Raw genomic sequence first — 25,122 nt, 5'->3', positions numbered from 1 at the left:
CACCTTGTACTGTGCCATTGTTTGTCCTTGTACGGCGCTACGGATACTTTGTGGCGCCCTATAAATAAAAATTAATAATAATAATAATAAAATAACCTGCACATAGACAATTTTAGAGAAGGTATCAGAGAATTTGCAACCCTGTGGGAAGATATGTTCCAGGCAATCCTAAATTCTGTTCAGCAGTCACTGTTACTCTGAGCAATCAGATTTCTTTTTTTGGGTATCTAGCAGTGCTGTATCTTCTAAATTAAATCTTAGAACTAAATATGCTGAATTCACAAATATACATATTTTGGAAACCAATTCCATGAAAGCAAACTTCTCATATAAGCTAAACAGCTGCATAGGTTGGACTTTATTTAATATTCTTTGTTATTTTGTTTCATTTTATGCCAACCAATATAACAAAGACAGTTGCATCGACATAAAAAACTATGGCATATCTAAATTATTCAATAACCACGTGATCGCAAAGCTCAACCAATAGAAACTTAAAGTGACAGCATTGAATTTAGCTTCTTCAGTTTTAAATGCAAACAGAACTCAACTTTTTTAACACTTAGTTTTACCCCAATATTCTCACCAGAGGCTTTTTCACATCTTTGTTCCATAGACTGTAAATTAAAGGGTTTATGATAGGTGTAACAACTGCATACAATGCTGTAAGGACTTGTTCTAGGCAGGGCCAGAATAACCCGCTGCCTAACTGGACTATACCCCAGGGGCCTCGGGCACCCAGGGTACCATTGACAGAGCTCAGAAGCATTATTGATCGGGCCAGGGGTGGGGGCACCCCCGGACCAATCTATGCTGCTGAGCCTGTCACTGCTGTCCTTCCGCGGCACGCTGTAATCTCCATACCGAGGAGATCTTGTGAGAGTGTCACAAGATCAGCGGTGCGCTGTAAGTTCCTTACTGAGGAGAAGGACAGCAGTGACAGGAGAAGGTAAGCGCTTGGAGGGGGGGAGCAGTGTGGCAGGTGACTAACATGGGGGGTCCTCAAGGTGGAATGGGGCCCCCTTAGCCCAGGGGCCTCCATTCCCTTAATCCGGCCCTGGTTCTAGGACATTGAAGTATTCCAATTGTGGCATCATGTACACAGAGAAACCTGTTGTATATTAAATAATGACAATGGTGAGGTGGGATGAGCAGGCGGAGAAGGCTTTTTTTCTTCCATCTTTCGATTTTATCTGTAAAATGATCCTTATTATTTGTATATAGGATGTCAAGCGGAAAATAACTGGGATAAATCCAAATAGTAAACAATTCCAGATGAATGACAATATAGAAAGTCTCAGTGCCTGCGCAGGAGATGTTAATCAGAGCTTTAGTATCACAGAAAAACTAGTGTATGGTATTTGAATGACAGAAGGACATGTTTGACACTGGAATTGTGAGCATAATTAAATTCAAGCATCCTGATAACCTATTTCCAGTAGCAAATAAGAGACAATGTTTCCTATTTAATATTTAGTGATAGTGTAAAGGATTACAATTAGCAACATATCGGTCATATGCCATAATGAGTATTAAAACATCTTCTGTGAGCCCAACCAAATGATAAAAGTACATCTGGGTGAAACATTGTATGAAGGTTACTGTATTATTTCCATATAATAACATGTAAAGCAGTATATGAACAGTAGTGGTTGTATACCAGGTATCTACTAAGGTTAGGTTGCAGAGATATAGATACAAAACACTCAGGTAGTTAGTGATGTCAGATTTTGCAGAAAATGGCACTAAGTGGAATTATGCAAAATATGTCTGGTTCTCCATATTATTTTATGGTTAATCTGCAAATAAACATTATTGATTATTGTTTTTAGTAACTGTTTAAGGGACATATTGTGAATTGTTTAAATTAGGATTTTTGCATTCTATTATTCAGTCTAAAGACATATATCTACAATAAAACAATACAGGTTGAAAAGTAAAAAAATTAAGCATAATACAACATATATGCTGACCCTTGAATTGTGCTGCCCTAGGCATGTGACTAGTCTGCTTATTTGGTGAGTATGGCCCTGTACTGTGGATAAGAAATATAAAAAGTAGAACAACGGAACTTTGAATGACACCTACTGTGTAAAGGACATATTAATTCTTATTTAAAACTGAATATTATTGATATGTCTGACAATTTCTACATTACATGTTGATATGAAATAAACCTTTAGGATTGGGTTTGCTGGAGAGTTTGTGATGGTGGCTCAACCCAAAGTACCCCAAAATACATTCATTAACTAAATAGACATGAAAGTTATTTTTGATCTAGTCACTTATTTCCCTCCTTCAAAAATTTGCACCAATGAACAGGATAAACAAATGTTAGATGCATAAGTTCACTTGTAACTTAACTTTAAAGAAATGTGTAGTTAGGAACCCTGTACAGAGTTAATAAAAAAGCCCAGATAGGTTTTGTCGTAGTCAGCAAATTGAATAAAGTCTTTTCAATTAACATCGAGCAAACTTGGTTGTCTTTGTCTGAAAATATGCTACGGCGTGGAAGGGCGTATCCAGCCGCAACACGTGGCAATAACAGTTTTTACACCTTTACACACATTTACAAAAATACACACATTTGTAATTAGTACACATTAATTATAGTTGCAACACATAGTTATTTATGTCAAAATATAGTAGTATTTATGTTTAATATTATAAGTTATATGCTTGTTAGTTAAACATAAGGTTCAGGTTATATGAAATGTGTCATGTCTGGTATAATTTTAATCCCCTATTCATCAGCAGTTGTCCGGTTCTTTCACCGAAGAAATCGCACATTGCATACTCTAGTTAGCGGTGTTAGGGAATAAATGTTTAAAGTGATACAGACTATAAAATGCTAATAGAATGGTTGAAACTGGATTCTTGGTGGGAAAGTCGGAGCACATCCCCTGGAGAGATGACCCCCATCTTTGGATATTTTGGTTTGAACTTGCCTATGATCTGCAACATCCTGGACCTTCCTGAAACCTGGACCAATAGAAGCAAGCCACACCATCGGCATTGTTTTACTGTATTTCTGAATGCATATAAGCAGGAGCTCTTGAGCTAGTGACCAGTCTTCTTTGACCACAGACTTCAGACCTGAATGACTGTTCACTGGATCCACAGCGCCTGTGATAAATAACGGCTGTACTCATTTTATTTCGCTTGAATTATTGTGCTACTTTGGATAATAAATATCTTTGTGCGTTGGAAACACAAATCGAGGTTCGACAATCGTTATTGGATAGCAACAAAACGTGCATAACAGTTTAAACATACTAATGTGAAACAGACATCCACATTATGTCCCTCCCATGCAAAGGGGAGCTACAAAACTACATTCCAAAAGTTGGTAGAGGATAACTTAAAAAGAATTAACATATCAAATAAGAGTCATGGGAACAATTTATCGAAGAAAGAAAAAAATTGCATTAGATGAATTGTTCTCTAAGCATTCCATTTTTAATAAAACTAGCAGATAAGGAAAGTGGTATAGTTGTTCTAAACAAAACCAGCTATCTTAAGGAATAATATAACTTAAAATATGGTAAAAGTACAAATATAGTTCTTCCCAAAAATCCAATTAGTCAATATAACAAGAAACGAATTGTCATATGAAAATTGGATTAGAAATAGAAGTTTGTAATCATTTTGTGTCAAGATAACTATCTGTAAAATGTTCAAAATGGCCTATGTTTAACTACATAGAGATCTAAAATAAACCACCAGGGTGCTTAATAATTGCAAGGATGAATTTGCTTTTTTCTTCTCTCTTACAATATATGGATCAATTATTACAGGACGTTGTCAAGAAACAATGTTCTTATACTCAACAGAAATCCTAAAAATGCTTAACAGAATAAAACGGAACCTTTTTATATAATAGTAAAATCACTGAGAAGAACATGTTACTTGACATGAACCTATTACTTGACATGATATTTATGTTGCTCAATAGTTTGCCTTTCAATAAATTAATTTAGTTTTCCTCACCATGGTCTAACTCATTAGGGCATGCATACTGAGCGCAATATGCATTTGTTTTAAAACGTGGTAATGTATGCCCAAATTCAACAAGGGGTGGATGTGAAGATTTATGTGGTGATGAATGCAGGTGTAAGTCTGCTCTAATCTATTACACAAAAAACTACAGGACACACCAAATACATATGTGGAATAAAATCACAGAATGAACATAAAAAATAATGTAAAAAATTAATTCATCTAATGTCACATATTCAAAATATAGGCATTAATGATAAAGCATTAACAATTTGAAAAAAGTGTTTAATTCTATTTACTTTTTTTTCCCATTAAATACATTTATTAGTATGTTATGAATGTCTGCTGTACATAAAATACCTTTTACCAGTTGCTTCTGATTGCAAACACATGTAATGGCATGCATACACAGCCATCATCACTAGTAATCGGCACTTAGACTAGACCTGTAGCTGGATCAAGAGAAACAGCTGAAAGACAAGTACCCGAGAGATGATGCATGCACTGAGTATTGGCATTGGATGCTGCTGCATGCACTGGAGATTGTCGTGCCCTCACTGTACATTGACTACTGGCGAAAGCCTCTTCCCCACCCTGTTCCCTCCCTAAAATCGTAAGCTGTAGTAAGTGTCCTTTGTGATCGAGTTCTCATTTCCATAACCAGAAATCTCATATGTACATAGTAGCTATTGTATCTACAGAGCCATAATAAGATGGTCTGTATCTAAATGTAACACTGGGGAATTTGGGGATATTTACAGTTGTTTCACCAAGTCAATGAAAATTGTTAAAAATATAGTATAGTACTTGCTTTTTGTCTTCAAAAAGTCTCATTGCAGAGACGAAACACGTCGTCTAGCCTTCTTGATCTTACCTATCGCAAGCTGTATGGATTTTGACACCTATCTAACAGATTACAACAGACAAATCTTATGAGGAATCATTCAGTTGTATGTTTGTTTCTGCCCGTGCAGATTTCCTGCACACAGCCTACTTTGATACATGCTTTGAAACATGCTGACAGCCTGTAGTTATGGGAGATTGTTTATCGGAGAGCTGCGTAATAAGAACATTAGGAGGATCTAGTTTTACAGCGCACTTTGGAGATTAAGAACAGCGGACAGTTGTATAAGACCTTACAACGGAGAGCCGTGAAACAAGCAGGATGAGCGGGGACTGTGATGGTTTTCACCTTTCCTATCTATTGCTGGACTGATAATAGGCTTGCCAATCTGGTTATAACTATTTCTAGTGCATTTATAACCTCCATCCGATGCTCCCAGATATCTATTCACTTTCATATGTGACTTTGGATTCCGGACATTAAGATTAGTTCTTGTGTTGCTGCACTTGCTTGAATGATAGGTCCTGCCTTGTTCAGGAGTTCTTTTATATGTTATACTTTTTTAGGAGAAATTGTCTCCTTGTTTTACATTGGACACAAATTATATGTATGTGCAATAAATATATTGTTCTTATTTCTGCCTTGGTTTTTTGATATTTTTCTGTATTACTAATTCTGGATTGTATTTTAGCGCTGTTATTCTGCTTGTTTGGATTAAAAATATAGTAAGGCAATACAATAAACTGTTATATCTTGTAACACCTTCCATTTAAGTCCTATATTTAATCTTTAATGCAGTTTGGAGACTAAACAAGATCTGGAGCTATAGGTTCCTGCCCACAACCGTTGTGTACTGCTCACATGTGCTGTACCTTTTTCATTTCCTTTGCTCATTTCTTTAGATTGCTTCTTTGTGATGTCGATTGCGTTTCTCTGATGTAGCAACAATTTACTAAGCATGAAATATACTACATTAAAAATCATATTGATACATGTGTAAATTTCCTGAAATCTTTTTTTTTTACTATGCGTCTTAGTGCAAACAAATGTTCTTTCTAATCAGTCTTTCAGATATTAAGGGGATTCCTATAATGCTACAGCAACTATCTTACATAAAACAATCATTTCCTTCCCATATAATTACAATATTTATTTTGAACATTTTTGTAAGCCACTGATACTTTTACAAACTCCTTTTTTTAAACAAACAATATATATATATATATATATATATATATATATACAAGTTAACCCGTGCATGATACTCATGCATTCTAATCAAATCAAGCTACTTAAGGTGTTAAAAAGGTTCTTGTCATGCATTTGGGCCATAGCCCAGGCCTCAACCACCAACCACTCCCCACTGTCACCCCCGGCAACCACCAACCACTCCCAACTGTCACTTCTCCTTTAAGAAATATATATATATTTTTTTTAAATCTTTCTAAACACTTTTAACAATTAACAAATTAAATTAACAAATTAAAAACATCTTAGTATACCAAATTTCAGCCCTTTCTGAATTTTTTTTCCACACACACTAAGAATATAGTAGGTCAGTGTATAACTCCGCCCAGCAGGTGGCACTGCAGCTTGGTTTTATATTTTCCACACACACACAGACAGACTAACACACGCCACTAGACATTTATATTATAGATATATATATATATATATATATATATATATATATGTGTGTATATATGTGTGTATATATATATATATATATATATATAATATATTACTACTAGTATGAGTGACAGAAAACAATATGTCCTGTGGGCTCATTGCAAATAAAATAAAAAATAATCAAAATGTTTTATACCACACAATCACAGTCATACACATTAGATTGTATATTGTAAATTAGAAGGGTCACAACTCACATGTAAAGCAGCACAGAGCAGAAAACATGAATGGTAGGTATCATATTTATAGCGTGTGTATCCCTAAAGAAGGTGTTATTGATAAAGATGTTACAATGGGGATTAGAAGAACATTATGGAATTATATCACCCACATAATCTGCCTTTGGGTTCGATTCTAAAGTGTTTTGAATTAAAGGAATAACTTTTTCTTCTCTCTTGTTGCAAATTGTTGGTTTTCAGTTTTCATTACAAATTTATTGGTTTTCTTGTAAAATTGGAGTTTTTGAGAAACCATAAAATATTACTGAAGATTCACAAACTGTTTCACCGGCAGATACTATAAATTCTGAAAACTTAAGTGTTTTTATCTAACATTGATATAATTTTTATATTGTTTTTATTAGACTATTTGTTTGTCAAAAAGATTACAAATATTTCAAAAGTGATCCCCCCCCCAAAGTTATTTTTTCAATCTATCAAGACAAATAAAGAGCAAAGAATAGAAAATTCCCACACTTTTTACCATTTTTGCCTTTAGAAGCCACTTTACAGGATCATTCATAGGGGCATGATTAGTAGAAGAGTTAGGGTGGAGTGAGGGCATGCACACATGGTTATAGTATCAATCTGCTTCACCACACACTCATGTTATCCTTGTCCCAAAATCTTCCCACACCTAAACTTTACATCACGTAATGCTTTGCAGTAAAGATGGACGACTGGAGCTCTATATGTGCTATGTTTTGAGAAATTTCTTGTTTTAAGTTGAGACGTGCAGGCAATATTAGGTGTAATCTAATTAAAAGGGTTGGACACCTACCTGCTGTTAATATATGATGCCTTATTTTGACGGTCATTGGTTAGAACCACACCACGGATAATGCGGATGCACTTACACTGATGAAAATTATTTGGCTGTAAATTTACAAAAATTCTAAACGGAAGAGCTGTCGCATGCACTAAATAAACAATACTCATCTAAAATAACTCTGCTACACCACACATTGAAATACCTTATCTTCCAGTAACACATTTTATGTTGGGGGAAGTCAATACTTTGTTTAACTAGAGCCTCAGACAGCCCAATGATTTGCACCATTCTGCTAGAAAAAGACATTAATCAGCCTCGTAGGTGCTACCTACAATGAGCAGGGATGATGCAAGGAGAGAGGAGAAGCGTTTTTTGTGCTTGACTAAAAACTCTATTGAACCCTAGCTCACCTGAAATGTCTTAAGTTCTGAATTGGGAGGGGATAGTACAACTCATAGCCAATCAGATCATCAGCGTGCTGACAGCAGCTCAGAGAATTTCCAGATGTATGTGCTGATGTTGTAAGAGGCAGCGACTTTCTCTCTTCTGTGATTATGATGGTGAGGGAGGGGCTATTGGCAAGCACATGGTATGACAAATGATGGAATTTGTTATATGCACATGGAAGCAACCTATAGAGTATATATCCATGTAATTTGTAACAGGGCCATAAGCTAGAAACTTGTCTATATGTGTGGCTTGTGACTGTTGGAGCAAATGCTGCAGCTGTAGGTGTAAGTGAAGGCAAAGTATTACTTCCACTACACAGTTCCAATCATCACAGTTTTGTGACATGATGGTAAATGAGAGTGCTAAATTTTGTTCTTTATGCCATGAGAAGAAAGGAATTATGCTGAATGCAGGCTAGCAAGTGTAATGTGCCTCTTACTGCACTCAAATACAAAGAGAAAGCAAATATAATTAATTAAATAAAGACCATTATGTAATTTAACACTCCTGTTTAAATAAAATTATGCTCCAATGAGCTGAATTTTAGAGATAATAGAAACGATTATATTAAGTGGGTGGTATAGTTTTTCTTTTTTCCATCAATTTTACTCTTATCTGAGATGTCAATCCTACAAATTGTCACACCTAGGGTTTCAGTGAAGACACATCCCAAAGGCAAGTGCACCTACATTCATATTATAAATATGCTGATTTGCTGAATACATTTCTACTGTTTCATTTTGGATGTCCTCTTGCCACCTCCAACTCATTATTTCAAAGACTAAACTATATATCTGTCCAACTGTTACCCATGTCACTGTGTGTGTGTGGTCCTGGGGTGCATAGGTGGGTAATGCACTTCAGAGGAAGGATTAAGAGGGTGATTCAGGTATTTGAAAAGAAGAAGAGCTTCATCTCAACAGATGAAGTTTCAGGAGATTAGAGGTTAGAAGCAAGTCTTGTTGTGCAAGAGAGGACATTGCATAGAATATGTGCTGCTAAAAAAAACCCTGAGAATCAAGATCTTTGCAAGAAAGTTTTTGACATCATTGTGTTTTTTTCAGTGTGCCATGGCTGATATTGAGGTCAACCTTGAGGGTAAAGTGTAGCTGGAGCCATTTGATCAACAGATGTTGCTTGGTTAAGATGTGGTACTACCATAACAGGAGAGCAGAATGTAGAAACTTTGGAGAGTAGTTGTTGCACAGATGTAAAAAGTTACTGATTATTAATGCCAGGGATATGTCGGGTTTTAAAATTAACGTTAAGACACAGGCATTTTAAAACCAAGTGTCTAATTAATCTTACCTTCGGAGGAAATGAAGCCTGTTGAATATTAATTGATTGTACCACCCTGAGATTATGACACCAGTCCTACAAACTATCCTTGTACAACTCAAAAGCCACAATGTTTGGAAATAACTCCAATAAAACCAATTTTTTTGTGAGCCCCCCCCCCCCCCCCGTGCCCACTAGATGACCGTAGTTCAGCGAAAGAAAATTAAAGAATATGAAAAAAATTACTTATTCATAAATAAACGTTTTGCAGAAAAACGTGATGTGATGTGCAAAATCGAGAGTCATAAATATCACGTAAATTTGTTAAAAAAGCTTTTTCATCAGACCTGTGTAATTAATAGTACTGTGGGTATGAGGAGGCTTTTCAGAGTTCGACAGCAAAATGTGTAAAAAATGGAGAAGAGCTTGCAGGTAATATGGCAATAATCCAAAAGGGGGAAAGCAGTGCTAAATAAATATGAAACCGAGCTGAATGTAGTGAATACAAAATCAAGGCAATGACCATCCCATTATTGTTTTTTAGCACACTGCCCTTATGGTTAGAGGACATCCTGCAATAACATTACAGATCTGTGTGCTATGACTCCAGTAGAAAACAACATTAACCTTCATACATTACAGGCATAGCATTAGTGCTAAATAGTATCTGTGTCTCCCATGTGGCACCATTAATTGGCTCTCTGTAGCCTGGACACACATCCATTTGAATTAAACATTCGTAGAGCTAACAGTTTTAGAGATTGTGCCAGAGTACCAAAGTATTTGCAGACACCTGTATGGTCCAAGCATTACAAATACTGTTCAGCTGCCACTGTCACTCTGAGAATTAAGACTAAACAGGATTTCTCTATAGGGTATACGGCAGTGCTATATATTCTAAGTGAAAGCTTAGAACCAATGTGTGAACCAATGTATGTTAGATATATGTTCATTTTGGAAACCACTTAATTGAAAGCAAATATGTAAAAAAAGCTAATTGAATTGGCAGGACTTTGTTTAAAGTGTTACTTTGTCCCATTTTTATGCCCCTGCAATGAAACAAAGACTTTTTTTTATACTTAATATACATTGGCACATTTATATTATCATTTATGTATAACCAACCAATACAAACTTAAAGTTATATAATTGGATTTAGCTCCTACAACTTTAATTGCAGCTTAACCTCTACTTTTATTAATACTCAGTTTTACTCCCAGTATTCTCAGCAGAGCCATTTTCACATCTTTATTCCGTAGACTGTAGATTAGAGGGTTGATCATGGGTGTGACAACTGTGTACAGAGCAGTAAAGACTGGTTCCAGGAGATTGGAGTATTCTGATGGTGGCATAATGTACTCAGACAAACATGTTGTATAGTAAATAGTGACAATGGTGAGGTGGGATGAGCAGGTGGAGAAGGCTTTTTTTCTTCCATCCTTAGATTTTATTTGTAAAATTACTCTGGCAATTTTAATATAGGATATCAAATTGAATATGACTGGAAAAAATCCAAATAATAAAATTTCCAGATAGATTACAATGTACAAAGCTTCAGTGCCAGTACAGGAGATGGTAATCAGAGCTTTAGTATCACAGAAAAAGTGATATATTTCATTTGAATGACAGAAGGACATGTTTGACACTGTAATTGTAAACACAATTGCATTTAAGCATCCTGATACCCAAGCGCCAGATGCAAGTAAGTGACAGTTTTTCTTTTTTAAGATATAGTGATAATGTAAAGGATTACATATAGCAACATATCTGTCATATGCCATAATGAATATTAAAATATCCTCTGTACAGCCAGCCAAAATATAAAAGTACATTTGGGTGAAGCATTTTTTGATGGATACTGTATTATCTCCAGATAATAACATGTACAGCAGTTTAGGGATGGTAGTGGTTGTAAAACAGATATCTACTAAGGCCAGGTTACAGAGAAATAGATACATAGGGGTGTGTAACTGATTATCAATATATATCACTGCGATTACAGTATAATTGATGAGGACTCCAAACAAATATAAGAAGAAAAATGCACAGGTAATTAATGATGTACAATCAGATTTTGCAGAAAATGCCTTTAAATAAAATACAGTAAAATACGTCTGGTTCTCCATGTCATATTCTGGTCATTTTGCAAATAAACATTTTTATTATTACAATTTGTGTTCACTGTCTCTGTTTATATACAAAAAAAATTAAAATACATTTTTACATTAAAAAATCCATTCTAGTGTAATTTTTTTTAAATGTTTTGTTATTTATAATGCTTTGTATAAAAACAAAAATTCAAAATGTAAAAATATAAATTTGTGGTGTCCCCTGGTCTGTTTGTCAGTGCTATATGGACCACTAAGTCTCTGCTTTAAAGAGGGAATGGTAATGACCTAAGAGGTGATATCCAGCCAAAGAAAATCCGAAATTAAGGTGGGATTTTTTTTGAAGATTAACTTTGTCAATGGTGACAAGTGTAGGAAAACGGTGAGAGATTTGGTGAAAGATTTCACAGATGTTACAATCAATATAGTACTTTTCTACCTCTAAAAGATTTATCATATTTATTTAATTTAAATGTCACTATCACTCAAATTCAAGTAGTATCACTTGGCTAGTAATGCACTTTCTAACTTGAAGTAAAGAACTTCAGGTAGAGAAGTCTCTCCTCTGCTTGGGAGTTCAATTCTTAACTCAGTTACTCTAGTGTTTGTATCTGCTTGCCATGGCATATGTGCAGTGAACTATAGTGAATCAAAGAGTATTATACAGGGTGATGGTGGTACCACTTATCTTTTCCACAAGCAAGAAACTCTTAAATGTCCTGAGTGGTCTGGAATTAAGTTTTCTGTGGATATTTATGGAGAGGCCATCAGCTGTTATGTCCTGAAAATAGTTGTGGAGCATGTCTGGGGCTGGCTTTTCCTCCCTTTCCTAAATGCTGAACTCCTTTTTAATTATTTCAGCTGTCCTCTCCTCCATACCCTAAACTGGTTTAGATTCCTTGCCCCAATACTTACTTACCTTCTACTTCCACTCCCAAGTTATGAGAAGAAAGCTAATGTTTTGCTAGTCTATAATATTTTACTAACTCAACTTAAATCTCCCTATGCCAACTATGTTGTATCCTAAGTAGGCATGATTTGTAACCACTCATAACTCTAGTGCTATTAATACTAATTGGATTTTACTTTTAACTGATTACTAACTTCCAAACTAAGATTTTGATGGATAAATATGCTATCAGTACTTCTAATGATGAAGATGATTAAAACTAACAATTGACAATTTTTAATTCACTGACATGTTATCATTAAATATCTATATTCAGGTCTGCAAAACTGTACATGGGGACTGGGAATATGATAATATTTTTTTAATAATAATCCTAATTTTTCTCTCTTAAATTTATATTAAAAAATTTGAATAAAAATATTGATGTTAAAAAAAAAGTATTTACATGATTTTTTGTTATCTGACATAAAAGTAGAAATCAATATTTTCTTATGTTCAGGAATGCGCATGGCTTTAATTTAAAGTTTGTATCTAACTTTGAATAGGAAATTCAAATCTTAGCTCTTGAGCTCAATACTAGTGACTTTTATATCTCAAACAAAGTTATTAGTTATACATATATTTCTCCAGCTGTCATCTTGCTATCTGGAAAAAAAATATACTTTTTTTTCCATGTTCCCATCTCAGATGGAATTGTAGTAATATTAAGACATTTAGGGCCTCATTTAGAGTTAAGACAAAAGCAGAGAAAATTAGAAAATTTTCAAATCTGTCCATACATTTTGAATTTTGAATTTTGCTAATTAAAAATTTGTAGATTCTTGCTCAAAAAAATCTTGTATTTTGCATATGTCCTATATTTTTTGTTTGTTTGTTGTTTACTTGGGTTTCCCTTCTGTGATATAATATGCTTTTCTCTGATGTAGCCATGGTTTATTCAGAATGATACTCCATCTTGTAATATTTATACATATGTTAAAACTTCCAGATATTGAAATCTTCCCCATTGTATTTCATTGTTGACAATGCAGCTCAATTAAAACAGTTACTCAGCGTAATTATACTTTTTCAGACATTAAGATGAGTCCTATACTGCTACTCAAATAAACTTACGCAAGACAATAATTTTCTTCCTGCAAAATCACAATTTTATCATAAATGAACATTTTTATAAGCTATGGAAACATTTACAAATACCTTTTTTTCCTTTTTTATACTAGTGTGACTGACAGAACAATGTGGCATTTGGCTCAATGCAATTTTGAAAAAACACCCACCAGACTATCACAACCATATACCAAACACAATAACATTTTATTGTACATTGTAAATCAGTAGAAGGTTCACAACTCACCTGTAAATCTGCAGAGAGCAGAACACAGGAGAGGATGGAATCATACTTATAGTGTGTGGATCCCTATACAATGTGTTATGAATAATAAAGTTACTATGGGGAGTAGAAGACAATTATGGAATTACATCACCAATATACTTGGCCCTTGGGTTCCGATTATAGAGTTTTTAGAATTATAGCAACAACCTTTTCTTCTCTCTTTATGAAAATGATTAAATTTCAGTTTTTATAAGAAATATATTAGTTTTACACTGCAGTTTTAGAAAAAGCACAAAATACTACTAAATATTCACAAACTCACAGACAGATGAATTATAAATAATTATAAATTCTGAAATATCTTTAGTGGTTTTATCTAACATTGCTATACATTTTATTTATTTTCATTTCAATGCCCATTTTCTTAAGATCTCATCAATTGAAATAATGCTAAAAAATGCAAAATAATGTGGTCTAACTATCAAGGCAAATATGGAGAAAATAATGGAACATTCTCACTCTTTTTACCATATTTGCATGCAAAAACCAATTTCGTGACCATTCATCAGGGACATGAATGAACAAAGAGATAGGGTGGAGAGAGGACATTCACAGATAATAGTGATTTTTTTTCGGATTCACCAAAATCTTTCTATCTACATGGCCAAATTATATGGATACCTCTTCTAATTAGTGTGATTGGCCATTTCAGCCACACCCATTAACAACAGGTGCATAAAAACATTTATACAACCATGCAATCTCTATAGTCAAACATTAGGGTCATAGTGAAGAATTGAGTGACATTCAAAGTGGCACTGTCATAGGATGCCAGCTTTCAAACATGTCAGTTTGGCAAATGTCTGTCCCGCTAGAGCTGCCCTAGTCTAATTTAAGTTCTGTTAAGTTCTTTTTTAGTGAAGTGGAAATGTCTATGAGCAGTAACAGCTCAGCCGTGAAGTGGTAGGCCACACAAACTCTCAGAACCACACTACCAAGTGGTGAAAAACATAGTATATAAAAATTGTCTGTCTTCAGTTGTAACACTCACTATCTGTTAGGGCTGACGGCAAGTATCATAAACTTGTAGAACAGGTAACAGAGGTCTTCACCTATAGCAGCTGCCTTTCCCGTAGGGCTGAACGTGCTCACAGGTACTCGGATGCCCAAGGTTAAGGAGAAAGGATACTGGATTAGGGAGTCCTTTATCTCCTCTGAGAGGCTCAGGCGGAAATGACTCCGCAGTGCGGGATCGTTCGACAGACCAACGCCTGAATTCTGCACAATATTCTTCGGCGGTACGCCGCCCTTGTCTAAGTGCCCTTAGGTGTGATTTAGCCAAACCACCCAGTCAGGGTCGTCATAAAGGAGACCATTGAAAAAGGCATCCACAGACTGTAGAGCAGGGCTAGCTGGGGCAAGACTGAATGCCCAGGATTGCGGATCACCCTGGAACAGGGAGAAGATTGTGCCGACTCTCTGCTGCTCCGAGGCCGAGGAACGGGGTCTGAGATGGAAGTATAGTTTGCAGCTTTCTTTGAAATTTTGGAACTGAGTCCTATCCCCGGAAAACCGTTCCGGAAGGTTCAATTTGGGCTCAATTGCCGGTGCCAGGATGGCTTGTGAGGCCTTGACGGTTTCCTCTTGGGCAGAAAATCTGAGCCAGAGGTCCTGAACCACCTGCGAAATGGTCTGGATTTTCCCTGCTAGGACTTTAGCTAGACTAGGATTTACCACAGGTTTCTGATATATTTTTATGGCCGGTAATAATGTTAGGGCTGACAGCAAGTATCATAAACTTGTAGAACAGGTATCAGAGGTCTTCACCTATAGCAGCTGCCTTTCCCGTAGAGCTGAACGTGCTCATGGGTACTCGGATGCCCCCAGGTCTTTAGCTCAGAGTAATACAAGTTTATAACCTTACCATAGCGCAGGCGAAGGTGGTAGAAACAGCGAAGTCCAAAACGGGCCGAGGTCAAACGGTACAGCAGGCAGCAGTAGTGAGGTCCAGGCAGAGGTCAGGGAGGTGGCAAACAGCGTATCCAGGTAACAGGCAGAGGTCAGGGTCACGAGCAAACCAGCAGAGTCCAGTAAGTGAGCCAAGGGTCAAACACAGCAGAATCAATCTAAATATCAAGAGCAGAGGAGCAGAGAAAGGAGCAGGTAAGTACACAGAAACAGGACTTATTACCGTCAGGGAGGCTAAGCCCTGCCTAATATACCAGGAAGGGCCAATGAAATTGGAGGGTCAAGGATAATAATCATTCCCCACCAGGGAATAAGTAACTAGCAGCCTGACACACGCGCCCGGCTGGCCAGCTGGCCAGGTCGCAGCGGTGATGAGAGGAGCGTCCCTTCCGTCGTCATGGCGACGGCCAGGGTGAAAACCATAAGTGACACCCGGGTCATCATGAAAACGGGCGGGTTGCGTCTGTTGAGCCAGAGCAAATCCTTGAGCAACTTGTCAGCATGAAGATGTCTTAGCGGCAGCCAAGAACATTCCTCTGGGCCATAGCCCTTCCAGTGGACCAGAAAGTGAACCTGTCCTTGAACCTTTTTGGAGTCGAGGATTTTTTCAATTATGAACTCTTGGTGTCCTTTGACTCTGACGGGTTGAGGCCTATGGACCTGTTGTGACCTGAATTTATGAGACCATGTAAAGTGTTTGATGTAAGAAGCAATGGAAGGTATTGGGAATCCTGAGTGAAGGAGGCAGATTCAGTCTAAAGGCCAAAGGGTTAATCTGCCTTGTAATGGCTAAAGGTCCGATGAATCTGGGACCTAATTTTTTGCAGGGTTGTTTGAGCCTGATGTTGCGCGTAGACAGCCAGATATTATCACCATCTTGGTCTGGAACATGGTCCACAATGCAGATCAGCATAATGCTTGGAATTGAACGAGGCTTGTTTGAGGGCAATATGAACTTACTTCCATATCTGTGAGAGATGGGCAGTGGAGTAATGAGCACCCGGGAGCTTAGAAGGCACCAGAGCAGACAAAGAGTTGGACCGAGGATGGAACCCAAAGTTACAGAAGAATTGAGTCACCAGAGTAGAAGAGTGGCATGCACTGTTGTAGGCAAACTCCGCCCATAAAACAGGGTGGCCCAGTTGTTATGGTACTTAGTCACATACACGTGAATAAATTGGGGGAGAGAATGGCGATGAGGAGGAGTCTTTCTCTGCTTTCCGCTCCTTGATTCTGCAGTCAATTTTGATAACCAGCTGCATGAGTGCCTCCAAGGTTGGAGAGGAAGGATACTGGGTTAGGGAGTCCTCTATCTTCTCTGAGAGGGCCAGGCGGAATTGAATCCGCAGTGCGGGATCGTTCGACAGACCAATGCCTGAATTTGGCACAATATTCTTCGGCGGTACACCGCCCATGATTAAGTGCCCTTAGGTGTGATTCAGCAGAAGCCACCCAGTCAGGGTTGTCATAAATGAGACCGAGAGCATTGAAAAAGGCATTCACCCACTGTAGAGCTAGCTGGGGCAAGGCTGAATGCCCAGGATTGTGGATCGCACTGAGCAGGGAGATGATTGTGCCGACCCTCTGCTGCACCGAGGCCGAGGAACGGGGTCTGAGATGGAAATATAGTTTGCAGCTTTCTTTGAAATTTCGGAACTGAGTCAAACCCCCGGAAAACCAATCCGGAAGGTTCAATTTGGGCTCAATTGCCGGTGTCAGGGTGGCTTGTGAGGCCTTGGCGGCTTCCTCTTGGGCACAAAATCTGAGCGAGAGGTCCTGAACCAGCTGCGAAATGGTCTGGATTTTCCCTGCTAGGACTTGAGCTGGACTAGGATTCAACAGAGTCTTCTGAAATATTTTTATGGCCATTAATAATGTTAGGGCTGACGGCAAGTATCATAAACTTATAGAACAGATATCGGAGGTCTCACCTATAGCAGCCGCCTTTCCCGTAGAGATGAACGTGCTCACGTGGATGGATGCCCCCATGTCTTTAGCTCAGAGTAATACAAGTTTATAACCTTACCGTAGCGCAGGTGAGGGCCAGGTGGTAAAAACAGCGAAGTTCAAAACGGGCCAGTAAGTGAGCCAAGGGTCATACACAGCAGAATCAATCCAAATATCAAGAGCAGAGGAGCAGAGAAAGAAGCAGGTAAGTACACAGAAACTCTAAAAAGCTAACAATAATTGCGGTAATATATCAAAGAAAATCTGCGTACATTGCTGCATTAAAATTAGTTTGACTAACATAAATGCAACTGTCAGGAAAAAGTTTCCTTACCGTACACACCAGGTGTATTGTTGATTGATAAATAGATAACAACGATATATAATTAATGTGAGTAAGTTACTAACATTGAAGATCTCTAAATCGCGGGAGCCACAAACATAATTATTATTATTTTTATTTATATGTTTCTGATCTTGAATAAATTAAAATTCAGGTAAATACATGTGGTGTTGGTGATGACGATATTCTTATTGTTTCAATTATTATCATTATTTAGTATTATCATTATTATTATTCCGTCATCTATTTGATAACACGATAAATGTGGCAAGTGAGTCTGTAATATATAATGTGCTATTAATTGTTTTTACTCATATAATTATTTGTGTTTCTGATAGTCATATTTGTTGCGATCTTATTTTGTTTTTCCTGTAGACAGTTAAGCTTTTCTTTGTTTTATATACACTTTTAATTTGTCAAAACAATCAGCAGAAACTGTGTCAGATCGAGGTGTTTCCCCTCCAGTTAATTGTAATGGATAAATAATGTGTATGCTAGCCCCCGGTATTGGCATTTCAGGTCATTTAGTAACTAATAGCCAACATGAAAGTCATTTTTTTCTGTGGGGCATTAACATATGCTAAGACATTCCCAAAGACCTGCACTGAACCAATAAATAGGTGCTTCTGTCAGACTTATAAAAGACACATACACTTCATTAAAACAGGGGCCTCACACTCAGCGTGACAATAGACCCCAGCACAGTGAGTATATTAATGAAAGTATACAAGATGCAACCTAATATTATAAACAATTGAGTAACTTGAAATATCGGATCAAGCAGCTCTCGATTGAAATACCAAATAATGAATATGTAGCAGAATGGACTATAAGCGCTTGATATCAGTGTGTATCCTCGGAGCTCATTAGCGGTTATATTCATCAGAAATGAATCTAACAGATCTATAGCAGGTGTCGGCTTATCACGCTCCTGTCAGTGGGAGTTCATTGCAGCGCTTATCTATCTTCTTGGAATGAGAGCTCGGACGGCTACTTTATTGGTGTATTTCCTCGCTGACTATCGAGATTTGAGTGCTCCATATTAGCGGCGACTGCGACTTAGAGATGCGGGACTGCCTCCATTGAATATAACCGGAGATTAGAAAGTATTACAAAGTATTATATTAATTTGGTAAGATAGTAAAGATTCATTTATAGTTAATATTAATGTGGGTTTTCTAATATGATGTCTCATGTTTCTTGTTTTTATTTAAAAACCTTTAAAACATTTATAAACATTGCACTTTTCTAATTGTATTATTAATGTTGTGGAATTTTTATTGAGCTATTATTGACTTTTCCCTGAAATCAAGCATTTAAATAGATATGCTGTCCTTGTCCATGGATCAACAACAGCAGTTTTAAAAATGAATAAATTATCAATCATATTGTGTTAATTAAACCATTTTGAAATTCATCCCTTACTGTTGAATACTTTGTTTTATCCCCATTGTTCTTAGCAGAGCCCTTTTCACATCTTTATTCCGCAGACTGTAGATTAGAGGGTTTATCAATGGTATAACAACTGCATACAGTGCTGTAAAGACCGGTTCTAGGACATTGGAGTATTCCGAAGGGGGCATCATGTACGCAGAAGAACCTGTTATATAGTAAATGATGAGGATGGTGAAGTGGGATGAGCAGGTGGAGAAGGCTTTTATTCTGCCGTCCTTCGATCTTATCTGCAAGATGACCCTGATAATTTTTATATATGATGATAAACAGTACATGGCTGGGAAAAATCCAAATACCAATAATTCCAAATAGATGACAATATAAAAGTCTTCAGAATAGGAGACAGTAAGCAAAGCTTTAGCATCACAGAAATACTGATGGATGATATTTGAATGACAGAAGGACATTTTTGACACTAGGATTGTATACACAAATGAATTTAAGCATCCTGATATCCAAGTGCCAGATGCAAATAAGAGACAGTTTTTCCTGTTTAAGATATAGTGATAGTGTAAAGGATTACATATAGCAACATATCGGTCATATGCCATAACGAGTATTAGAAGATCCTCTGTGGAAGAAGCCACAAGATAAAAGAACATCTGAATGGAGCATTGTATGAAGGATATTGTATGATCTCCAGATAATAACATATACAACAGTTTAGGGACAATAGTGGTTGTATAACAGATATCTACTAAGGCCAGGTTACAGAGAAATAGATACATGGGGGTGTGTAACTGATCATCAATATATATCACTGTAATTATAATAGAATTGATGAGCACTCCAAACACATATAGAAAGAAAAACACACAGATAGTTAACAATGTATAGTCAGATTTTGACAAAAATGGCACCAAGAGGAATTCTGTAATATAAGTTTGGTTCTTCATTTTATAGTCAGGTTACACTGTAAAGAAACATTAATATTGCTATAACACTTTGTCATGTTTGTATATTGATTTGATGCTGCCCTAGGTATTGTGTTTGAATATGTTCATAAATTACTAAGTGTATATCTTGCATGCTCATGCACTTATATGCAGCATCTCCTCCTTCCCTACTTAACTGTAGACGAAAAAAGTGCTTGGTAAAAAAGAAAGAACAAGAATTTAATAAATGTATTTATTATTGTTTATTTGTAGAGTGAAGCATTTTACGCAGCGGTTTCCAGAGAATATTGAATCATTCACATTAGTTTCTGGTCTATTGGAAATTACAGTCCTAATTCCCTACCACACAAACACACAAGCACACAGAAACACATACTAAGTTATTTATTTGTCAGAAGCTAATTAACCTACAAGTATGGTTTGGACTGTGAGAAGAACTAGAGAACCAAGAGGAAACCCATCCAAACAAGTTATTAACATGCAAACCCCATACAGGTAGTGCCCTGGTATCACTCGACCCTGTACCCTAATTACCTTGAGGTTTGAATCTTAAAGGACTGAGTTGCTCTTGGCCTTAGTCTGCCTACACAGTTACTACAAACCAGCACTATATATAAAATATATAGAACAGCGAAACATTTAATCACACCTGTTGTATCTAGGGCAGATGCAAGCTTAGTTTACATGGGAATCTGATTGATGTTTCCTATATTTGATAAGAAGAAAGAAACTTTTATGATTCGGTATGTTTGGCAAGTACTCATATTGAATCAATAGTTTGCCTTTTAACAAATCAATTTGCAAATTGTTTATTCAATTTAAAAGGGGCATAAAAAGTCCTTTCCAAAGTTATTGTTGTCAATGTGTTATTATTTATGATGCTTTTTTTTAGCAAATTTGATAAAAGAAACCCTAAAAAATATGAAAAATATATAAATTAGAAAACATTTTCAGTGTGACGTCCACAAACTAATAAACGGCAAAAACCTAAAATCAGCCAAAAGCTTTTGCTCATCTCTAATTACTTAATATTGTCCTGATTTTATATATATTTACATTTCATATATTGTGTATCAAGCCTCATTATCATGAGTCAACTGTATTTAGTGGTGAGTAATATTTGAGATAAGCTTAATACAATGGTTACATTTTAATTTTAGCATTTAACACATGGACATACAGCATGAGTGGGCTAGATGTACATTCATGGGTCTGTTGCTTGCCATCAAAAGTGGATCATCATCAGTTATTTTATATAGCGCCACTAATTCCGCAGAGCTGTGCAGAGAACTCATTCACATCAGTCCCTACCCCATTGGAGCTTACAGTCTAAATTCCCTAACATACACACACACACACACACACACACACACACACACACACACACACACACACAGAGACTAGGGTCAATTTTGTTAGCAGCCAATTAACCTACCAGTATGTTTTTGGAGTTAAATAGCAAAATGTTCTCAGCAATAACAATCTTATCAATAATTAAAGCTTTTATATGTTTGGCTTTACAACTAGCTCTTTTACATAAGGGAATATGGAATTTATTTGTCATCTTAAAAAGGTTGTAGATAAAATGTTTTCCTTTTACCTTAAGATAGGTACGACTGAAATAAAACATTAATGTTGTGTCCTATGGACTCACTGCAGTTTCAAAAAAATTACACAAAATATTCTAAAATAATATTCCAAACCAGTACAACCAAAGATCAGTTGCAGTATCATTGTATTTTATATTGTAATGTAGTAGATAGATCAAAACTCACCTTTACATCAGCATAAAACAGAACACAAGGAAGGAAGGAATTTTATACTCTGTGGATCCTTATTTGTACTTAATGAAGATGATACTATGGGGAGTAGCAGAAAATTATATAATTACATTAATCACCCATATACTATGCCCTTGGGTTTTAATTAAAATATATTTAGAATTTTAGCAACAAATCATTCTCTTTTTCTGTACATAAGTTCTTAATGTGTTTAAGAAAAGTATTTATATTGTTGGTACATTACTAATGTGCTGTGGTCAGTACAGGGATGGGGTCTGTGTAAGGCTTCCACCAACTTAGGATTTTTTAAATTTACATTGTGTAGCAAAGATTTTTTTTTTTGTGTACGCATGGCAAGAAGTTGTTCCTGTGGTATTAAATTATTTAACTTTGATTAGGACAGAGCTCTTTCCTGGGGCTTGTCTAGAATTGCCACGCAGGGGGAATTCTTGAATAACATGGGCAGCACGGTGGCTTAGTGGTTAGCACTTCTGGCTCAACGCACTGGGGTCATGAGTGCAATGCCCGATCATGGTCTTATTTGTGGAGTTTGCATGTTCTCCCCGTATTTGTATGGGTTTCCTTTGGGTGCTCCGGCTTCCTCCCAAACTCCAAAAACATAGTAGGTTAATTGGCTGCTATTAAATTGACCTTAGTCTCTCTCGGTCTGTGTTAGAGAATTTAGAGTATAAGCTCCAAAGGGGCAGGGACTGATGTGAGTGAGTTCTCTGTACAGAGATACGGAATTAGTGGTGCTATATAAATAAATAATGATGATAATGGTGATGAACATGTTCTGTACTAGCAAATACTTGCAAGATTATTATTCCAGCCCACTTCTCATTCTTTCTCTGTCTAAGGACCAAGTGAACCCACTACTCTGCATAGGGTTCTAATCTAGGATAACAAGTCCAGAGGTTACATGAGAACATAGATAAAATAAAAAGTTTACCATCATTCAGTGAGACAGACATCAATGGCATTACACCAATCAATTAACTCCTCCAAGTCATCATGAGGATCCATGTACACCAGATAACAGATAAAATGTAGTCAATTCCCATTTGAGTGAAGTGAGTAAACATTAAAAAAAATAAAAGTATTGTTGCAATAAATAGTTGTACAAATTTATACATTCAAAATGTCCCAATGTGCTAGTTAACAGTATTGATTTTTTGAAATCATTTGGTTGATCATGAGGTTCTGTTTATAACAAAGAGTCTATTGAAGTTCAGGAGGCTGAGATTCACATAAACATCTTAGTATACCAAATTTCAGCCCTTTCTGAATTTTTTTTTCCACACACACTAAGAATTTAGTAGGTCAGTGTATAACTCCGCCCAACAGGTGGCGCTGCAGCATGGTTTTATTTTTTCCACACACACACAGACAGACTAACACACGCCACTAGACATTTATATTATAGATAGTGCTGGAAAGGGTAGTACTGGTCAATTCCACTCCTATACTCTGTTCTGTATCATGATGGTTTTCTTCTCTGTTACCTCCATTACCATGCCCATCCATGCAGACACACCTGTAGACACACCTACACTATACTTTTATCTGGTCCTGTCTAGTAAAAAGAGAATTACCTGGGTTCTTGGGTCTGGTCTCTTTGATTAAGGCACATCCCATGTTCTAGATTATTGAAATACCTTGGCAGCCAGCAAAAAACTTAGGTTAACGTATTGCTTTCAAATTATTACACTACCCAAAATCAACTCCAATTTTGGAGCTTGAGAAATATGGCATAATCACGGACCTCATAGACTGAGACTCTGATATTTGCTGCAATCATCTAATAATAAATAGCCTTGTTACTTGAAAATGCACTTAGTCTACAGTCTAAGACCCACTTTTGTAGGAACCTGCCTATGATTTGATGATGTGTGTCTTCAGAACTTGGCCACCATTATTGTTGTTTCTTTTGACTCTAGCGGATGGTACTTGAGTTTCGGATCTAGGGCTTCTCTGACTTTGAGAAAACATAAAATGCAGTAAAAGTAAGTTACTTTTGATATTGTGCAGTTTCTTAGCTATTGAGAGTGCTATGAAGAACTAGGTGAGTAACTAACACTAATTGCTTTTTTATTTAATTGCAAGTGACAGAGAGATTAATATTAATTTTTTAGAGCTATTATATTAATTCGGAAAGATGGTCAAGATTAATTGATTTAATTACGATTATTATTAATATGGGTTTTGCAATGTACATCTTCCTTTATGCCTCAATCTATTTTTCTTTATTATAGAATATACTTTAATATATATATATATATATATATATATATATATATATATATTGTGGCAAATATGCCTCTTTGCTACAGGTCCCCTATAAGGGATCTGACAAAAAGACAGCTAGTCTGCAGCAGCAGGCTCCAGACAGGGTTAAATGTTCCCTGGGATCCTCTTTTAGCAAACACACACACACACACAGGTGTTCCACATGGGTGTGATTGGTTTTGCTTTACTGTGATTTGTTGTAGTGCTTGGGGTGGAGGATAAAGACACTGTCTGTATGTGTGGGTGGGACCATCGATGCCAGTAAGTGGCCGGCTTGCAGACAGGGAAGTAATGTCTAGCCAGGTGTAGGTGGTGGGGATTGTTAGTGTTACTTTTTCTGGATGACTGCTGTTCCATCACTGAACTGTTTGCCATCCTGACAACTGCTAATAAACAGTTATATGGTTAAATGGTTCAGCATACCTGTGTCAAATTCCTGTGAATGCTGTACTTTATTACAATATATGACAATTTAGGAATAATCTAAACTTCAAATCTCGCCGTTTTTTTCCACTTCCTGTTTTGCAAAGTCTGCGTTTTTCAGGGTTTTTTGGGAGAGCGAAACTCGGTGTACAGGGCGTTTAAAGACCTGGGGGTAAATGTATCAATATGCGGGTTCTTCAACACCCGCGTGTTCAGCCTCTTCCGCGATTAAATTTCAAGCGGCGCTGCATTGTAAAGGGAAGTTAACCCTTTACAATGCAGCGCCGCTTGAAATTTAATCGCGGAAGAGGCTGAACACGCGGGTGTTGAAGAACCCGCATATTGATACATTTACCCCCTGGGGTTTGTTTTGTAAGAAAGCTATTAGGGCTGAGGAGTGCCTTTGTAAAAAAAACTGC

The sequence above is a fragment of the Mixophyes fleayi genome, chromosome 7, assembly GCF_038048845.1.
Source record: "Mixophyes fleayi isolate aMixFle1 chromosome 7, aMixFle1.hap1, whole genome shotgun sequence".
Taxonomy (NCBI): Eukaryota; Metazoa; Chordata; class Amphibia; order Anura; family Limnodynastidae; genus Mixophyes; species Mixophyes fleayi.
This window is presented reverse-complemented; position numbering follows the sequence as displayed.